Below are 21087 nucleotides of genomic sequence, written 5' to 3'. Positions count from 1 at the left end.
CATGTAAGACAAAAGACAGGGCACCACTTGGGCAAAGGATGGCAGCTAGCGACCGAGCCCTGAGAAACAGGAACGACAGCAAATCTCCACACAGACCTTCTGCGAAATGTGTCCTTTTAAAACCTGTGCTTATCAGAAAATGAAATCCGAGTGTCATAAAACCAGAGAGGGTAACATGCGATGCATTTTCAGTGAAAAGGTAGCTAAGTAACACGGTGGCAGACGATGCACGCACACACTGCAGCATGAGGAGGGCCGAGAGGAAGGTCTGCACTGTCCCCTGCTTTGGACACGAGCCCTACGGGGACCTGTGAGAATTACGACACCTCCTGGGACTGCTCAGGTCACTCCACCCGGTGCACAGGGCCCTGAACATTCCATTTACCTTTCCAGAGAGAGAGAGAATTTATGGAACCACACTTCCACAAAATCTCAGGCTCAACTCTGTTCTGGCTCAGAAAATTATAGAGGCAGTGTTCCCAATTAACTTTCTTTCACTTGCAGGCTGATTCAGCTCTTTCCAAAACCCCATTTCGTAGTCCCTCCTGGTTCGGAATGTTCCAGTGACACCCCAACAGGGTGAAAGTAGGCTCCGTCCTCTCACAGCTCAGCTCATTCCCAGGACTCTGCACCACGTCAGCTTCTCTGTGTTCACTCCTGTACTCGCAACACTGCTTTTTCCTCGAGATAGAAGGAAGCCTCACCTACTTCCGCAACGTGCGATCCGTCCAGGAGCTCTGGGACAGCGCTGAGCCAAGCCTGTCGCACGGCGTACTTCAGCTATCTGTCTTTCTGTCCCCACTGCAGAAGAGGTGAGGCCCGCAGCCCGTATCTTGGTTCATTCACGATGGAGCCTGTCCTCTGCCCCAAGTTCCTGGCTCAGCTGTCCTCCACACACAGCATCCTTCCTCACCTCTGCCTTTGCGTGACTGGACTGGCAACTGAAAATGCCCCTCTTGTCCCTCCCTCTTTGGAGAGTACAACCTGAGCAACCTACACTGGATGTCCCTTTGGCTCCTCCATCATCTTGCGCTTCACTCCCTGTGAGCTCCTGCCACACTGTGCTGTCATCACCCACTGATTCTGTCCCCTTCTAGGTGGAAAGCCCTTTCGCATGCTCAGGATGTTTCATCTTTGTGACAGTAGTAAGGCTGGCCCAGGTGAGTTACTGCGAATGCCCACCCACAGGAGGGGATCATGGTGGGTCACTTCCCTCTGAAAGCCTGGCCCTGTCTCCAGCTCTGAGCCCCTGTGAGCTGGGGTGGGGTGCCCTTCCTTCCTCACCCCTCCTCACCCCTCTTGGCAAGGCTGCGTTCTCTTAGCAAACCTCCCTGGTCACAGAGGAGCCAGTCTGGGTTGAAATAATTCTGTCCCTTTTAACATACTTGCTTGACCTCAGGTGGATTCCCTTCCTCTGAGCAACAGGTAATGAGAATCCTTGATTCTTACTGCCCTGAGCTCCAAGCTCTCAATCTCCTCATCTCCTGAGCACCAGTGTGACCCAGAAGCCTCTTCTAAGTCACCTTACCTCCTCTCCAAGGGTGCGTGTCTAAGGCTCTCTCACCTGCAGGGCCCGCATTTAGACGTCCTACACACTGGGACTAGGCCCCCCCACCACACATGCCAACTTTGAGAAAGGCTTTTGTTTTACACTAAAGCATTAGTCACCTAACAGTTATTAAGAAATGAATTATCCAGTGTTGGGCTACCCTCGCCCCCCTTAAATGCTTCATCCAAAGGGTAACCATGGAGAAGCAAGGAGGCTCAAATTGCAGAGCAGTAAGTTGTGTTCTTTGCTAAATGTTCTTCACGTCCCTGGGCCTCTATTTCTCTGTTAAATCTCCTTAAGGCCTGAGGATCCCAAGATGCACAATCAAGTCCTTGGCTTTTTCTGCCTCTAAATCAAGTTTTCAAATGTGTTTTAATCGCAATCCTTTCAGAAAGAAAGAAAGAAAGAAAAGGACTGAATGCAAATTCTCTCTATATATTTGAAAATGCTTGTTTGTTCAGCAGAGACAGATTTAAAATGCCACATAATAGCCATCAACGCTTAAAAAATAAACCAACAAGAACAAGGTCCATTTCAAGGGGAAAAACAGGTTACGGGAGGAGTGCTGGGGGCGGGAGAGTTGTTACATCAGTTTATCTCTGCCCTGGGTTTTAGCTGCTTGATATCTAGATAGCCCTGAAAAGTTGTTGCAAACAGTAACAGTTTGGGTTTCTGAATTTCTGAACTGTTTTTCCTGAGCATTAAGTGTGCTTAGACATTTTGTTTCACAGCTGAATCCTTTGCAATTATCACCCAATGCTACAAGAGACGTTAGACCTGTTACAACCTAACGCTGTCCCTAGGGGACTTGTGATTGAACTCGCTTGTACTATTCCCATGATTGGACACAGAAACGCGTAAACTGTGAAGAAAACAAGGACAGACCCATGGCTCCGCTACCAAAGACCAAACATATATCCAGAAGCAGAGAAAGCTTAATCCAGCATCTGCACAGAATGAACTGTACCAGCAGCATAGCTCAAGCATAAATGTGCTCTAATATACTGAAGTTTCATACAGAACATATATGCTGGTTTTTATTTGACTTTAATATTTTTAAATAGCTAATAACATAAGTATATATTCTTGTTTTTTTTTAAATTAAGTTTTTGTAAAGCTCCTGCATTTGTTCACATACTGGCTGAAGACCATTTTGCACACGTACTGCTCATGCCCATCCCCACATGCAGGGAACATGGGCATCTCCTGTTCTAGTCCCGACCTCACCTGCCAGCTGCTCTGCTGACTGACACTCACCCCCTGATACCTGGTGGAACCACCTATGACACGGGTTAAACCTCCTTGTTTTCCCCCCAAAACCAACTCCGCAGCTATTTTGGTGGGGTTTGGCACCTCTGTCTGCCTAATCTCTGCAGCACATTACTTGGAGCCAAAATTTTGACAATTAATAAATTAACTGTTTGACGTTAATTCTGTAAGTCACATTTGTAAATTTTGTCTCTGACACACTTTAGGGAGTGTGAGGGCAGGGACCCCAGCCGGCACGCCTGCTGTTTCCCCAGTCACCGGAGCAAGGCTAAATACAGAGGAGACAGTCAACCCATTCGGTGAATTAAAATTGGATAAAACGAGATTTTACAGTTGATCCCTGATCCTTATTCTCAATAGGCGAGGATTACAGTTTCTAATATAAAAGGCACCACTGTTAACAACAGCAACTTTTCACTTAAATCCTCTTGCTTTTACATAGCTCACAGTATTCTCCTGGTTTCAGCACGGCTTTCCCCAAGGATTCTCCTGAGGTGGGAACAAAGCAGATCTTCCTGACAGAGGGGCTGGGAAAATCTAAGAGCTGCTCGGTTTACTCTAACAGGCTGCTCTCAGCCTTTGGGGTGGAAACAGTCTTCACCTCACCGTGCTAAGGGAAACAAGGTGACAAAGATCCCCCATAGCTCAGGAAGAGTAATACTCCCCTATATCCAACCTTCTCACAAAGGCCCTTGAGGGTGCCTCTGGGGACCTGTGACATCCAAGTCTCCTTCCAACTTAAAAAAAAAAAAAAGAAAGAAAGAAAGAAAAGGAACATACCTCCAGATTTGCATCCTTCTCAGTAAACCAGGATTTATGCCTTGGCTCTGGATGATTCAATAACTTTATGCCCTTGAGCAAGGCATTTAGCCAGAGTGAGTTTCTGATCTGTGTTTAGAAATGAAACCTAAGGTCCATGGGGCTAGGTTTAGCCAGAGGAGACTAGCTGGACCCAGAAAACCCCCAAACAAGCAAGCTGCTGAAAGAATCTCTCATGGCTATATAGAAAATTAAAGATGCTGAGAGTCATCAGTTACTGTGTCCAGGCGAATGCCCGTATATTTCTATACCTACAAATACCCTGTGATTGAGGTTAACTGATGCCCATGTTTCCAAGGAGAGTCATCTCCTCCTGCAGGGGGCGCTGCTCTGGGACATGGCATCCAGACTGAGCCTTCCTCCCATAACTTGGAAGGGGTCTTTCTCCAGCTCTGGGACCCTCCATGCTCCAGGAGATCCATTCACGGAGCGCCAGCCTCCATGCACAGCAGTGTGCTTGTCCGCAGAACCGAATGGTTCAGGAGAGGAAAATCCGCCAACGTTTCTGGGTTAACAGAGCCCTGGGTCTGTTGGACCCAAGGGCATCAAGGTGGTTTGCTGGTGAGGGTGGGCTTCTCTCAGGAGAGAGAAACGGGAGTGGCCTCACTCAGCCACCTGCCAGATGGGCAGCTATGAACATACTCTTCTATTCCTAAGAGCCTCGAATAACACTAACGCAATTCTGCACACAGGCTTCATCCCCTACACGAAGAGTTGAAGGAGAACAGGCAGGAAGTGGTACAAAGGGGCTCTCGATGGTGACAGAGGGACAAAGAAAGGCCACCTCCTAGCACTTGCTCAGCTTCTGGGTTCGATTAGCCGGCTGCCTTTCCTTGCAAACTGGCCACATATTTGTTAGTTTAAAATACAGACTCTTTTAATCTTCTGCTGTTTCATTTCATGTGCATTTTAATGGGTGCGTTTAACTTTACTTTGGCCTCCTAACATGAATTAATCCCAGAGGGCACACACTTTATTGAAAAGGGAAAATAATAAAATGATGACTGAGGGAAAAGTTAAGCTACTCCTGTTCCCGACTACTGGGGACGCACTGGCTCACTCAGAGGAGCATTTTCACGGGATTAGCAGTGCACAAGGCCGCAGTGGGGCGCGCACACCTCACACAGGAATGGGGCCTGCTGGCTTTTGGTTTTGCTTTTGATGCTGACTTACATGAGTTCTTTATATATTTTGGATATTAACCCCTTATTGGAAACACCATTTACAAATACCTTCTCCCATTCAGCAGGCTGTCTCTTCATTCTGTTGATGGTTTCCTTCACTGTGCAGAAGCCTTTTAGTTCTATGTAGTCCCATTTGTTTATTTTTACTATCATTTCCCCCCTAACTTTTGGAGGCCTGCACACACATTTCTCGAAAGAAGACACACAGATGACCAACAGGTGCATGAAAAGACTCTCACCATCACTCATCATCAGGGAAATGCACATCAAAACCACGAGGAGATACCAAGACGCACATGTCAGAACGGCTGTTATCAAAGAGCCAACAAATAACCAGGGTTGGCAGGGACGCAGAGAAAGGCGACCCTCGTGCACTGTGGGTGGGATTGTAAATCTGTGCAGCTGCTGCGGAGAATGGTTATGGAGGGTCCTCAAAAACTTCAACACGGAACTACTGTGTGACCCAGCAATCCCAGTTCTAGGCCTGAATCCAGAGAAAATGTAAACAACATTTTGCAAACATATTCATTCACCCCCCCCTTTATTGTGGCATTGCTGCAATAGCCAAGATGAGGAAGTAACCTAGGTGTCCATCAATAGACAAACGGATAAAGAATATACAGTGTGAAATACATTCATAGTGAAATACGACTTGGCCACAAAAAAGAAGGAAATCTTGCTATTTGTGACAATATGGATGGAACCAGAGGGTATTATGCTGAATGAAGTCAGTCAGACAGAGAAGGACAAACACCATGTGATTTCATTTACATGTAAAATTTAAAACAGACAAATAATAAATGAATAAACGGGAACAGACTCATAGAAACGGAACAAACTGTTGGTTGCCAGAGGAGAGGGGGACGGGTAAAAAAGTGAAGGAATCTGGGGAACACATTCCCAGTCCTAGAACAAATAAGCCACAGAGGTGTGGTGCGTGGCGTAGGGAACAGAGACAGTAACCCTGTCCTAACGTGGCCTGGGGACAGATGATGATGACATTTAGTGTGGTGATCGCATCATAAGGTATATAAATATTGAATCGCTGTGTTCTACACCTGAAACTAATAGACTATTGCATGCCAGATACACTTTAAGAAAAAGAGGGGTTTTTTTGTTTTGTTAAGAAAAAGAATGAGAAATGTGGATTGCGTAGACAAGCATTTCAGGCAATTTCATGAGTTTAAAAAAACAAAACAAAAATTTTCTAGCTGGAAAAAGCCTACATGGTTCCAAATGAAGTAAAAATTTGAGATGAATGGTGTCAGCGGCCAGCTCACATAACTGAGACCTAACATCTACTTTGGGTCTGGGGTGAAGCCAGGGATCACAGATCATATGAACCCTTCTCTTGACTAAGGAAAAGTCTCCTCTGTAGTCCTAGGCAGCTGAGTAAACTGAGATAGATAAAATGTTAGAGGCTGGGAAATAAACAGAAGGCAATAAGGAGTTACAGACAGACAAACAGACAAATCCCAGAGTATCTGCCCAGAAAAGGGAGGACTGTAAGGAACCATAGGGCTCAGCAAACATCCAACAGATACCGTATCACCGCTGTTCCCCAGAGGGGCGCTCTGACCGGCCAATGGGACAGGAGGGACACAGGGATGCCAAGCCCCTGCCAGGTAAGCCTTTCCCCCCCCCCCCCCCCGCCTTTAGCCCTCACTTTGCTGCTACAACAATCCTGGAGGTCCCAAAACAGCATAGCTGTAAGATGGCAGAAGGCTGCTGATGAATAATAAACTTTGCTTCTGGCAAGAACTTAGCTTTTCCTGCATTAAGATGAGAGGGTATGTGGCGAAACAACTGCAGTTCATAAAAGCTACAGGAACTGTCAAGAAGATAGTAGGACCTCCCCCTGCCCCCACCATTGGATTCATGGTTTACGATTGGCAGAAACCAGCTCAATCCAACATGCAGACTAATTTTGTCTGATGGTAACCCCTCACCTCGTTATAGGCTGACTGTAATGCATTAGCAGCTACGCAACACACCCTACGGCACCACAACCAAAACAGGAAACCCACATAAGGCTGCAGAGCAACCGGTGGAGCCCCAATGGGAAATCCTCACCTCTTCCCAGGAAGAACCTGAGCATTCCTCCCCCTTACTGAATACCCCTCGATCAAATGGACCTCAATAAAGGATGCAAATTCCTCTAAAGGGGGGCTCTGTGCCTCACTGCTTCACTAATAGACCCACTTTTACTTCAAACTCTGTGCTGACTTTCGTCTGAAATCTTTCCCACTCAAAGCCAAGAACCCACAGTGGGTCGCAAACCCTCGGGTCCACGGACCCCCCGAATGCCTGCCTCAAAGACAGTGAGGTTCTGGGATTTATCTGTGGCCATAAACAGGATGAGCTTACTTTGACTGTTGTAGAATTACTACTCTGGAGTTAGACTGTTAAGAGTTAGCATGACTATTGCTTTTCTGCTATCATCAAAGAAGAACAGGATGACACAGAATGACTGAGAGATTAGGAAGAACACACTGATTTTAATAAGTCTCAGACATGGAAACAACCTACAACTCTGAAGTTCTCCTTTTAAAGATATTCAGCAAAAGATCAAGACATCTATGATCAATAATGATGTTACACTGTATTATACTGTATATACTCAAAGCATGTATTCTCATGACCATTTACATGAAGTTCTGACCAGATTATACGTCATGGAACTTGTTTTTGCCTTACAATTCTGGGCTGAACACAGTCTTTCCCCACCCCCATTTACAGCAAGAGATTTCTTTCCATTTTATCTTACACACACACACACACACACACACACACACACACACAGCATCCACAGCTGAAACCCAGGCAAACACACCAAAGGATGCCTGGATAATGGCCTTGGTTTATCTCATAGCATTTTGTGTCTGCCCCTCAGGCAAGCAATTCATCATCACAATCTCACCGCTGAATCACCGGGCTCACACAGCTAGAAATCCTGCCTTCCAGAATGAACCTTTAGCTTCCACCGGAATGAAATCACCCCAGTGAAGCCAGCCGACCTGTCGGACGGTGCCGACATAACACTGAAACCCACAGCACCGCATGCAGCGGGCACCTGTCAAAAACAATAAAGATCGGTGCAAAAACCGGCCTCGCGTTACTGACCTGCTCTAGTACAGCGGCTTTGGAAATAATAGGATTTCATTTTTGCCCTTTAATTTCTCTATCTTAATCACATTCTGTCAAGACCAGGACACACATATTATGCACAGAAAGGTCAAGAATACCCTTGTGTGCTGCCTGACCCAACATGGAGATGTGTCCTGGATGCCAGGACAAACACATACAAAACTGCCCACACAGGCCTCTATGAACTGGACCAGCTCAAAAATTATATATACTACTTGAAGAGTCTCTAAGGTGAATTTACAGTCCAAGGCATGAACATAAACAGGCATCAGTAACCATATTCAAGTTATAAGTACCCCCCCCCCCTTAATGAACTTAAACTCTAGCTCCAAATGATGGAATGTACTCTTCTATCTCCTGGGACACGGGGGCCGATTTATCGCCAGCCTCGTTGGATGAGGACACACATTTTTGCCACTTTGACGGCCAGACTTTGAACTAATCATCTGGCTTCCATCTTGATGGGGGTTGGTCATGCTCACGTGCTGGTTATTCTTGAGCCATGCCGTCTCCAGGACCTGCTGAGCTGTATCCTTAGGCAGTGGAGTCCTGGAGGGGGAGCGGGGGAGTGACCTCTGACCTCTAGTGCTACACCTGGGAAGGTAGCTCCTACCTTCTCCGTGTCAGTTCTGGGCTCACTACTGGGGTTTTTCTTGGGAAAAATCGGTATTATCTTTTTTCCCCCCATGACTCCAACATTAAGGTTTTGACAGAACCATGAAGACTTAAGAGTCTTCTTAATGTTCCTTGGGGACATTTTGTGAGTCTCACTCACACATCCTTATCTTTGCCTCTCTTTGTTCTCTGGCCTTCTACACACACCATGATTGTTAGATAGACAATACACTCACCACACTTTCCCAAGTTTTATGGGATCTTGTAGATCCCATAATCTCTCTGATAGGTCTTCACAGCTCCTGTTATACCTGTCCCTTCACTGATGAGGAAATAAAGACCAATCCAGTGGGAAAACCAGAGTCTATTTATTCTGAACACGCCTGCCTTCTTGTGGTAGATATAGTAGGGACTCCTGGACATGAAATTTACAAGATACGGCACAGATTGCTAGAAGCATTAGAATACGTGGTTGAAACTGGCACTAGAAAATCCAGAAAGAAATTAAAATCACATGATAGGGAGGCATGACTGAGTTTAAAATAATATATTGATAATTCTTGTTTTCCCTATGTGGGAGAAAGTGGTTTCTCTCCCTTTCTGCTTTCCTTCCCCTCTCTAAAGATTAAAAAAAAAAAACTTAGAAAAAAATACAATAAAACTCTCCAACTAAAATCTTCCTGACATAGGCCAATTGTCTGACGTTTTTCCCCCCAACCTTAACCTATCCATTCCATTCCCCTCCACGTTACCCTCCCCCAGATAAGACTCTCTACTGCCCCCCAGAGGGTCATTTCTGAAAGTACATCTGCACGTCAATGGCCACTTCTTACAACCAGCACTGCCGGTAACCGCTGGCATCCAGAACCTCAACAGCTGTTTTAGACACCGGGTCCCTGACCAACATGGACCTCTTCCAAACCCGGTAATAAGTGTAAGGAAGGGGTAGAGGAAATGATGGTATACTGCTTACTGTTTTCTCCATTCTCTTTCTTACTGAAGAATCAGGAAACTTAGGATCCTTAGTGCATCCTCTCTCCTGATGGCAGGTCTAGTTCCTGAGGCCACTTCATGTTTTACCTGGGAGTCTTCAGGGATTTGTGTTGCTCGGACCACCTCTCAAAAGGAGACATTACTAAGTGCCTACTATGTGTCAAGCACCTTTCATGCATCCTCTAGTTTAATTCTCAAAAATGACATGATGAGGCAAAGGCTAAAGATGAAAACACTAAGTCTCAAAGTCACAGCTCCGAGAGGCGGAAACAAGATTTAAACCCTGAGGGTCAGAAACCACTGGCATCCTGGGCAATGACACTCTGTTGCCTCTTTCTACATTCCTCCAGCTTTCCCACACTTGGCCTGTCGATTCTCTTTCGTCTTGTTCTGTCACTCTGACACCCTCGCATGGAGGTCCTCCTGCCATCAGCATATCCACTTGAATTCCTTGACTCACCAGGGTCTATAACTTTAGTAATGAAGAGACTATTCATTTTGGCCATTGAATTCCTTAAGACTGGGAGCCAGAGCTGGACTCAACTGCGATGTAAGTCAACTGCTGGTTTTTAATGAGAACACGTAACAAGTCAGTCAGGGCTAATGCCGTGTCGGAGGCTGCGCTGAGCGAGCCCTTCTGCACCACGTCACTGCACCTCCCTTCTTCAACCAGAGGAAAGGGCACCGTCATTGTCCCCAGTTCACAGATGAGAAAATGGAGGGTAGGAGCTATCCGGTACCTGGTCCACTTTGGGGTGTGATTGCCCACAGACCCCCACCTCATCCACAGCACCCCAACATCAGGGCCTATATTCTTCACCGCCTTGGTACAATGCTTCCTCTTCTTAACACTATCGCCAATACCTTATTAAAATAGCAGAAGCCCACAAGGGAAGTAATTACCTAAGAGCAAATCCACAAATTCAATCAATTTTTTTTCATTCCTATCACCCAATACATGACCCTGGACATATCCAATTTTACCTATTTACATTAAAGAACATTATGAAGAAAATTACACTTTTCTACATTTTCCATTAAAATTTTGTCAAGCATGTACCTCTCTGGCAATACATTGGAAAACGTGAAAGGAATAGCTTACTTTCTAGCAACATATCAATTATCAAAACTGACCCATTACAAACTGGAAAATTTGATTAGGCTAATTATCATAAAAGGGATAACAAAAGGCACCAAGGGTATAGGTGAATTTCCAGCTGAGTTCATCTAATCTTTACATGATAGGTAACCAAAAAGATGGACATTTATTCAAATCATTTATGTGTATACTTTAATATCAAAACATACTAAAGATGCCACAAGAAAGAAAAATACTGTACAATCCTGATTTAAATGGAACATTAGAAAAGGGATCCTACAAAGTTATTTTAAAAATACTTCATTATGATCAAGAAAGGTTTATTCCAGGAAACCAGGATGGTTAACACCAAGAAATCTATCTGCAAATACTTTATTTAAGAAAATAAACAACAAAACATTTGCAAATAAATCAATGCTGAAGTGATGTTTGATAAAATTTGGCAGTCTCTTTAATAAAATTTTAAGTAAAAACATCCAGGAGAAAAATAAACTACCATGCATAGCAGAAAATATTATTTTAAATGGGTAACATTTAATATTTAAATTAAAACAAAAAACCAGAATGGGAAACCCTCTCTAACCATTATGATTAAACGTTCACTTGACTCAAACACAGAAACATTAGGAAAAAAGAAATGATACACTTTTATACTGGTATTTCTTGCTCAAAAATCCCAAAAGACTGAAAAAATAGAATACTAATAAAATTTGTAAGCAATAGGCACCTACACATAGAAATGGGGAAAAACTACTTTAGTTATTGAAGCAAAAATAAATTATAAAGGACTTAGAAATAAATGCAACAGAAATGATATTAGACATAGATGGTAAAGCTATATAATCTCTTGGAAGCCATAAAACAGTATTTAAACAAATGGAAAACTATGCGATCCCACTGGATGCAAGACTGAAGACCACAAAATAGAAAATCTCTCTAAGTTAATAATAAATATAATAGCAATTCAGTTAGGACCCAAGAGAATCCTTTTTATGATTATATGAAATACACTTAAAATTTACATGAAACAATCACTTTTACAGAACAGCTAACTCTTTTCAATGGGAAGAAAGAAGCAGGCAGAGGACTTGGTCACTCCCGGGGAACAGGCTGACTTATGCATAACGGAAACTGGGCCACCACGGCCGCCAGCAAGCGACAGGGCACTAAGAGAACAGAAGAGAGAGTACAGAACATGTCCCCGGTCCATATAAAAATTCCAGTGGCATTTCAGTTCAGTTGAAAAACAACAGGCTTTCTAATAAAGGGTGCCAGGGAACTGGCAGAAAACAAAATTGGACCTCGACTTTATATAATATATTTAAATGTTTTCCAGATGGAGGAAGGACTGAAATCTAAGAAATGAAATAATCAAACTCTTAGAGACTATCTTGAAGACAATATATACAATCCAGGGAGAGGAAAATGCCTCTAATTCAGACTAGAAACCCAAAGCTATAAAAGAAAAAAAACTGATATACATGTCATAAAAATTGAATTTTAAATAGCAATCATACTACAAATAAAGTAAATGGGCAAATATTACATTTGAAGGAAAAAAGCAAAGAGCCCCCATTACTGACTTGAGTTGTAAACAGTTGTAACAGTTTTACTAAATAATCAATCCAAAGACCTACACATTTATGAAAAGACGTGGAGCCTCATGGGCAGCCAGGAAAACGCCACTGGGGGACAAGCTATCAATTTACAACAATCACGCACACACAGCAAAGGTAACATTGCTAGGGCAAAGTACAGAAAAGAAAAGAGAGATTTTCGCAATATTTAAGAAAAGACAGCAAGGACGCTTCCAGGAAAACCCTCAGTGAAAAAAACCAACAAAACCAAATGAACACCTCTCTGGGGAACAGCTGTTACTGTGCACCCACACCATTCAATCGTTTGCCGCATTTAAAAAAATAAACTACCTCCAGTCCTATTGACTTGAGTTGTTCTTTTTCTGGATATGTTATTTGAGAAAGCGAAGAAAAAGGAAAGGGAATACAGAATGGTCTTTTTTTAAAAGAGGGAGCAAAGACACAAAAAACTCTCTCCATATTTACCATTATGACATAACAATTGGGCACCAGAATGTGAGAGGAGACCTGCTCTCTCGCAAGCATCAAGGGGCGCACGAAATGGGGCTGTAGTGGCTGATGTGCAGAGAGTACGTGAAAAAGAGAAATGACTGCACTAGAAATATTATGTATGCTAAGTTAATTTTGTGTGTGTTGGGTAAAAAAAATACCTGTCAGTATATGTATAAAGAAAACATTTAAAGGAAGTATTAAAAATCCAAGAGTACCACCCGTGTTTGCCTAAATTAATTTCATTATCCTGTCCATGTTGCAAGGTATGTTCCCCTTCTTTTCTCCTTTTGGATTTCTCCTCCTAAAAAAGATGAAAAATCCTGACAACCCTCCATGTGTTGTCTTCCCTCTTCTGCACCAACAACACCTATTTATTATAGTAAAACAGAAGGAAACAAAAACTACCTACAATTGGACAGGTTATTGCTGTTTTCATTATGAAAGGCAACTGCCTCACCTGTGTTTGCTCTGGACCGTTCCCTACTGTGGACGCCAGAAGGCCCCCATACCACGGTGTTTTCAGGTCCTGCTCTGTTTCTTGAGAGTATGCTGTCTATAAATGAGTAGTTACTGAAGTGTTAAATATCAGCATCACAGCTCAGAGTCTGCCGAGCCTTAGCTTCAGGAGCTGGTGGCCCCCTGCTCCCTGTCCAGCTCGGGGGTGGGGGGTTTGTGTGATAAGATTTCCCAGCCCCGTCTTGAGTAGAGCTGAGAGAACTCTCTTTGCACACCATCCTTCAAATTGGTGGTTAGGACACCAAACACGCCCCCACCCTCAAACAACCGTGAAACCAGTGAGACCACAGGGGGAGAGGCCAGCTGTCACACCCGTATCCTATTTATCTTTGAAACAGAGAGAGAACCACGGCACGTGCCGCAGCTGCTATGAGCCAGGGACCTGAGTGACCCCTCACTCAAGTCGCCGAATCCTCATGATGACTCAGGGAAGTCTGACTTTAACCCGTGTTACTGCTGAGGCACAGAGAAGTGATGGAAACCTAAAACTCAGTCTCCAAACTCCAGTGTCTGGGCCCTTACCCCACCCCTACCCCCACCCCCCCGCTCCATGAGGCTTCTCCATCTGAGGCAAGAACGCAACCAGGCAGACAGTAAGTGCAGACAGCTGGCTAGCTGGCAAAGTCCCACAATGCCCAGAAGCATTAGGGAGATGCAAATCAAAACTACCATGAGATACCACCTCACACCTGGTAGCATGACCAAAAGGACAAGTAACAGCAAGCATTGGACAAGCAGTGGAGAAAAGGAACCCTCGTACACTGCTGGTGGGAACATAAACTGCTACAGACCCGGCGGAAAACAGTACAGAGGTTCCTCAAAAAATTAAGAATAGAGCTACCATATGACCCAGCAACCCCTCTTCTGGGTATCTACCCAAAAGTTGAGAAGGTTTATTTGCTATGTGAGCAACCCTGTGTCCATCAGCATTACGCACAATGGCCAAATGTGGAGACAACTGACACACCCTTTGATGGAGGACTGATAAAGAAGATGGGGCGCCCGTGCCCGATGGAACGCTACATGGCCCTGAGAAAGGATGCACTGCCATTCACAACATGGATGGATCCTGACACTATCGTGCCGAGAGAAATAAGCTAATCAGAGAAAGCAAAGAACCATATGATTTCCTTCCTGTGTGGGACATACAACTGAAGGCAACAAATGAGAAAACAAGATGAACAAGCGAACAAAAACTCATGGACACAGAACAGTGTGGCAGTTAGCAGAGGGGAAGGGGGTTAAGGGGCACAGTCAAGGATAAAGAAGTCAAATATATGGTGAGAAGACGATGTGACTTTGGGTGGTGAGCACGCAATGCCACATACAGATGATGTATTGGAATTGTGTACCTGAAACCTAAACCATTTTATTAAGCAATGTCACACCAATAAATCTAATTCCCCCTCCTCCTGCAAAAAACCCCCACAAAACTATGTCTTAAAAGAAATGAATCACATTTGACTCCACCCAGTTGAACATCACACAGACCTTCACTTTACTTTTTCCTGGGAAAACTGACCGGTCCCAAAGAGGATTTCCAAATATATTTCAGGGAATCACTACCTTACTGAAATAAGTCGTGTTCTCACCCTTGAATACGACGTGACACGTAAACAGCACACAACTGGATGGCTAGGTTCTTTTTCATTGCTTAACTAGGCAAGCCTTCAAACTACGATCACACTTCCTACGTTGCAAATCCTGTTGGGCAGCAAGGAACGGAAGAAGAGGTAAAACACAGAGCCATTTGCTCTAGGAATTCAGAACAGGACAGAATAAAGCATGGGAGAACCTGCATGATTATTCCCAGTATAGGAAGAATAACTGTAAGATGCGCAACCAGTCAGAGGTCTGCATAACATGCAGCTGCTCTGTGCGCGGGGTCCCATCCAGAAGAGCAGCCTCTGCGTGGATGCGACAGGAGCCAGTTGGTTCCCGGGTGGAACAAATTCTTCTCTCACAGGTTCCAGTTTTCCAGGTTCATGAATATGACACATTAATATTCGTGAAGAGCAACACACTGTCACTTAGAGGGAGATTGCTGGGGAGTCACTGTTCTCGTACCATTGTATTTTTCCACTCAGGAGTCTCCCTTTACAAGTGATCAGCTTTCTTTTGCCAAGGGCTTTTCTCGCCTCTGTCTGGCAAGGGGCTTTGGGGGGAAGTTCTGCATCCACTTAAGAAACCAGAGTAAGGGGAGTACAGTGCTATTTTTTAATGACAGGTTAATCTGGCTGCAGTGAACCTGATGAACTCCTCGTGGGGAGAGGAGCTCCGACAACAGCATGTGAGAAGCGGCTGCATCCCATTACCCAGGAATAAGTGCACCCTGTGAAAGACCCTCCAACTCTCATCAAACAGTAAGAAGCAGCTGCTTATGGGGAGACCCCGGGGCAGGGAAGTGAACACCAGAGCAGGGCTGACAACCACCGAGGAGGCTGATACCAGCAGTGAAGGAGACCAGGAGCAAACAGGTGCATTTCCCCCAGATGAACATTTCAGTTCCAAAAGTGAAGTCTCCTCATTTTTTGAATGACCAAACAAAACAGTAGGTCTAAGGTTGGTTTGTTTTTGAAAAATATCCATTACATTTGGAATCATCCACTTTGATATATAACATATAATCAATAGTCTCTAATCAAAGCAAAATTTCCAAATCCATTTAATTTCTATTTAAAAGAAGCATTCATCAAATTAATGAGGACAGATATAAACTTTTTTCCTAATTAAAAAAAGTACCTCACTTGTTCTACCCTTATGAATTTTTGAAGAATTGCACACATGGCAAAACAAAATACATGTAAAAAACAGTAAAAAACAGTGAGGTTTTCCTCGTAATAAGTGCTCACCAGTTGTCCATCTTCCTCACCGGTTTCGTGAGTCTGATTTAAGAAACTGACCACACACACGAGCACAGCCGGACCAGCTGTTTCCACCTACATAACTGGGGGCAGGCTCTCACACTCCACTTTCACAGTTTCACTAAAAATCTATCTTGGACATAATTCTATACCAACGTGTATTCACGTCACTCACTGCAGGGGAAATGGACTTTACTAAAATACTGCAGTTAGCCACTAAAAAAAATAAACAAGTAAATAATAATGAGCCCCAATGGAGATGGGAGTGAGCAAAGTCCCAATGACGCAGTACATAATGTCCCATTGATCATAAAGGCGCAACACCATCAACTGGTGGAAGAGGCGCACGGGGCGCACCTCCGCACAGCGTCCGCGTGGAGCTCCTCCACGCCCCTCAGCCGCAGCCTTACTCGTCCCAGAGACCGCACATGCTCTGACCACTCGGCCTTCCTGTGGACAGACCTTCTCCTGCGGTCAGGTAGTGGCCCCTCGAAGTCACCTCATTAGCATCATCTCGGANGGAGTGAGCAAAGTCCCAATGACACAGTACATAATGTCCCATTGATCATAAAGGCGCAACACCATCAACTGGTGGAAGAGGCGCACGGGGCGCACCTCCGCACAGCGTCCGCGTGGAGCTCCTCCACGCCCCTCCGCCGCAGCCCTACTCGTCCCAGAGACCGCACATGCTCTGACCACTGTGGACCGACCTTCTCCTGCGGTCAGGTAGTGGCCCCTCGAAGTCACCTCATTAGCATCATCTGGGATGTGGTCAAAAGGGACTTGGAACGAATAACAAAAGACACTCCTACCCCTGAGGAAACTCCAAGGGGTTTCAGAGCTCCTGCCAAGAAGCAGGGACAAAGAAAAAATAGGTATTTTATATCTTTTTAAAGACTAGGTATTTTAATAGGTATTTTAATTAAAATACCTTTTAATAGGTATTTTATATCTTTTTAAAGATTTAAAGACTTTCCAATAAATGTAACAAAAGGAGTGTAACAATGCAAACCACTGTTAAAAGAAGTGAAAAAAATCTAAATAAATTGAAAGTCAACCATGTTTAATAAGAAGTTTTCAGACTGTTAAAATAGTGTTAAAGAACAAACTTCAAATGAGTCCATTGGAAGGTCTCACTGGCTTTATCAAGCAATTCATGAATGGGGCAGCTTCCACCCAGCAAGTAGAGGGTACACACAGGGACTATGCAAAATAGGAGCTTTTTCTTAATGTAAATAAGGATATAGGAGGAGAGTTATTAGCCAAAAGAGAGAAATTATTATTTCTAGACGCAGAGAGAGGGCCTATGCAGTGGATTTCCTCACTGGTTTTTGACCAGAGAATTCCTGAAGGTTAATTAAGATTATGTTTCTGGCAGAGGCTGAAATGGCAAGGAAATCAGGCATGGAATCTAGGTTTGGTATCCCAGGCTTGCTAAAAGCACCAGGGACCCCATTTTGGGCCCATGACTTTCTTTTCAATGGTAGCAACAGCCACACTGTGATTTGCAGATTTAACCCAATCCCCAGGAGACACCTAGTCATCTTCTTGGCAAAAAAATTTACAATCTGATCCTAAAATTCATATGGAAACTCAAGGGACCCAGAATAGGCAAAAAACAATCTTGAGAAAAAACCAGTTTGAAGGACTTTTATTTTCTGATTTCAAAAGTTATGGTAAGTTAATAGTCAAAGACAGAGTGGTTCTGGCATGCATTTAGACATAGAGATCGACAGAATGGGATTAAGAGTTCGGGAATAAGCTCATATTATCCATGGTCACTGACGTTCACAATGGTGCCACGGATATTCAATGCCAAAAAACAGTCTGTTCAACAGACGGCACTGAGACAACTGGATGTGCCCATGGAAAAGAAAAACATCCCTCCCCCTCACTTTACATTGTATACAAAAATTACCTCAAAATAGACCTCACACCTAAAGGCAAAAGCTAAAGCTATGAAACTCAGAGGAAAACATAGAGATAAGCCTTTATAACATCTGATTTAGCAATGGGTTCTCAGGACACCAAAAGCACAAGCCAAAAGAAAGAAAACATAGATTTAATTTGTTCAAACTTCTTTGCTTCCAACATAGACACCATCAAGAAAGTGAAAAAGAACCCACAGAATGGAAGAAAATACGTGCGAATCAAACCATATGTCTGATAAGGAAACAGTAGAGGAATATGTAAAGAACTCTTACAACTGGCCCTGGCTGCTGTAGCTCAGTGGATTGAGCACGGGCCTGTGAAGCAAAGGGTCGCTGGTTTAATTCCCAGTCAGGGCACATGCCTGGGTTGCGGGCCGGGTCCCCAGTGGGGGACACATGAGAGGCACACACACATTGATGTTTCTCTCCCAACCTTTCTCCTTCCCTTCCCCTCTCTCTAAAAATAAATAAAAAAAATATTTTTAAAAAAACAACTCTTACAACTCAACTATAAAAAGGGAAATGATGCAATTTAAAAAGGTACAAAGTATCTCAGTAAAATTCCTCAAAGATGATACACAAATGACCAAAAAGCACAGGAAGAGATTCTAAGCATCATTAGTCATCAAGAAAATGAAATCAAAATCAAAATGAGACACCACTTCATAGCCACTAGAATGACCATAATCAAAAAGACAAATAGCAAATGTTGGCCCAACTGTGGAGATGCCAGAATGCTTAGCCATGGCTGGTGCTAGTATAAAGAATTAAGAAATGGTGTAGACACAGTTTGGGAACTTGTACACACAAGAGAAATTAAAATTTATGTCCACACATATATTCACTAATGGATGAATCGACATACAAAAGATGGTAAGTCCATACAATGAAATATCATTCAGCCATGACAAGGAAGAAAGTTCCTTTGAATCTATCAAAGTTTCATTGGATAATTAAGACAAGTGCTACAACACAGATGAATCCTCTATGATTCATCTATGACAATATATTAAATGAAAGAAGTCAGTCACCAAAGACCACTTACTGTTTGATTCCATTTATATAAAATGTTCAGAAGAGGCAAATCTGTAAGGACAACATAAATGAGCAGTTGACTAGGACTGGGGCCACTGAGGGGAGTCACGGGGAGTGACTTCTACTGTGTACGGGGTTTCTTTCTGGGGTGGTGAACTGTTCTAAAATTCATTGTGGTGGTAAGTGCAGAACTCCGTGCCTGCAGTAAAACCCACTGAATTGTATGTTTAAATCTGCAGATTGTACAGTATGTGAATTATATCCCAGTAAATCTGTTACTAAATATATATAAAAATGAACTTGTCTCCACCACAATGTTTGTTTGCTACATACTTGAATATCTAGGAAAGATGTCAAGCTATCAATTTCTTAGGAGAGAACAGCATCAGTATTTTCAAATAAACATGGAAAGTCATACTTCTCACCCAAAGATTTAAGACTCTGAAGACATTTTCGCATCAGTTTTCAAGCCCAACCCTGTGAATAAAGTTTGCATTTGTGAAGTAAGCATTTCATTTTTTTGGACACTCAGAACTACATGTTAACGCTAAGCTGACTAAGATGCAATTTTTTAAAAAAAAAAGATTTTATTGATTTATTTTTAGAGAAAGAGGAAGGGAGGGAGAAACAGAGGGAGAGAAACATCAATGTGTGGTTGCATCTTGCACACACACCCCCCCCCCAACTGAGGACCTGGTCTGCAACCCAGGCATGTACCCTGACTGGGACTCGAACCAGCAACCCATTGGTTCACAGGCCAGGGCTCAGTCCACTGAGCCGCATCAGCCAGGACCTAAGATGCAATTCTAAATTTGGCAGCCAATTATTTAATTAAGGGGGAGCCTAGGTGAGCAAGGTGTGCAGAAAGAAGTACAACTATTTACACAGAATCTATCAAAGTTTCATTGGATAATTAAGAGTTTGCCTTCTGCACTCTGAGGAAATTTGATTAATGGAACCATGAGAAATTAGAGCTGAGAGAAACTCTAGGGGATCATCTAGTGCAAATGATGACTTTACAAAAAAGAGGGTACAGGAACTCCGAAAGGGGAAATGGTCAAGGTCGAGTGGGCAAAGTTAGGTCACATGTTCAGACTGGTCTTTTTTTTTTCTGAGCTAGTTAGGCTGCTGAAGGGAAGTCCAAAATTATGTTCACTGAAAGCAAGCCTTTTGGGAAAAGACTGTAGACTATTCCAACATGGGGAAAACCAACCTTCAACTAAAAATCGTTTATTTGTACATTTAAAGTATAAGCCCAATATTAACAGAAGGCTAGTATTTAAATTGGATTCTACATAGAACATTCCAGTTCATGTCCGCACAGAGGCAACGGGATGGAAAAGAAACCTTGTATTTGTGACTGTAGCATGGGGGGGGGGGTAGTTGAAAAAGAACCTGGAATATTCGGAAAAAACTGTGAATTCAGTAATGAGAAACAGCCCAAGGAAGCTGACTAGGACCTGACTGTAGACAGCTCTGCTTATTAGACTAGGTCAGCCTTATACTGACGGAAAAGTTGCTTTCCTGAAATTCTCACCATTAATCCTATTTCTCTCTGGATCAGTACATAGTAAGTTTGTTTCTTCTTCCACAAAATTGCCTCTAATATTTAAATTTTTTTCCATTTCCTTTCATTATCTTTTTGCTACGTCACTCATCCCCTGGTCTGGCAATAAATCCTCATCTAACAGGACTTTGCAAACAGCCACAGTTTTCGCCATCCTCCTGGGATGTTCTCCTGTGACATGGTGATATGTGGGGATTCTCAGTATTTTTTTAATTTTTTTATCCTCACCTGAGGACATTTTTCCATTGCTTTTTAGAGACAGAGGAAGGAACAGAGAAGAACATCAATGTGAGAGAGAAGCATGGACTGGCGGCCTCCATGCATGCACACACTGACAGGAATGGAACCCGCAAACTTTCCATGATGGAACAATACTCCAACCAACCGAGCCTCGCTGGCCAGGGGGATT

This window comes from Sturnira hondurensis, unplaced genomic scaffold (genome assembly GCF_014824575.4).
Source record: "Sturnira hondurensis isolate 20B ecotype Veracruz unplaced genomic scaffold, ASM1482457v3 Scaffold0007865, whole genome shotgun sequence".
NCBI classification, from domain to species: Eukaryota; Metazoa; Chordata; class Mammalia; order Chiroptera; family Phyllostomidae; genus Sturnira; species Sturnira hondurensis.
The sequence above is the reverse complement of the archived record's forward strand: the minus strand, read 5'-3'. Positions refer to the sequence as shown.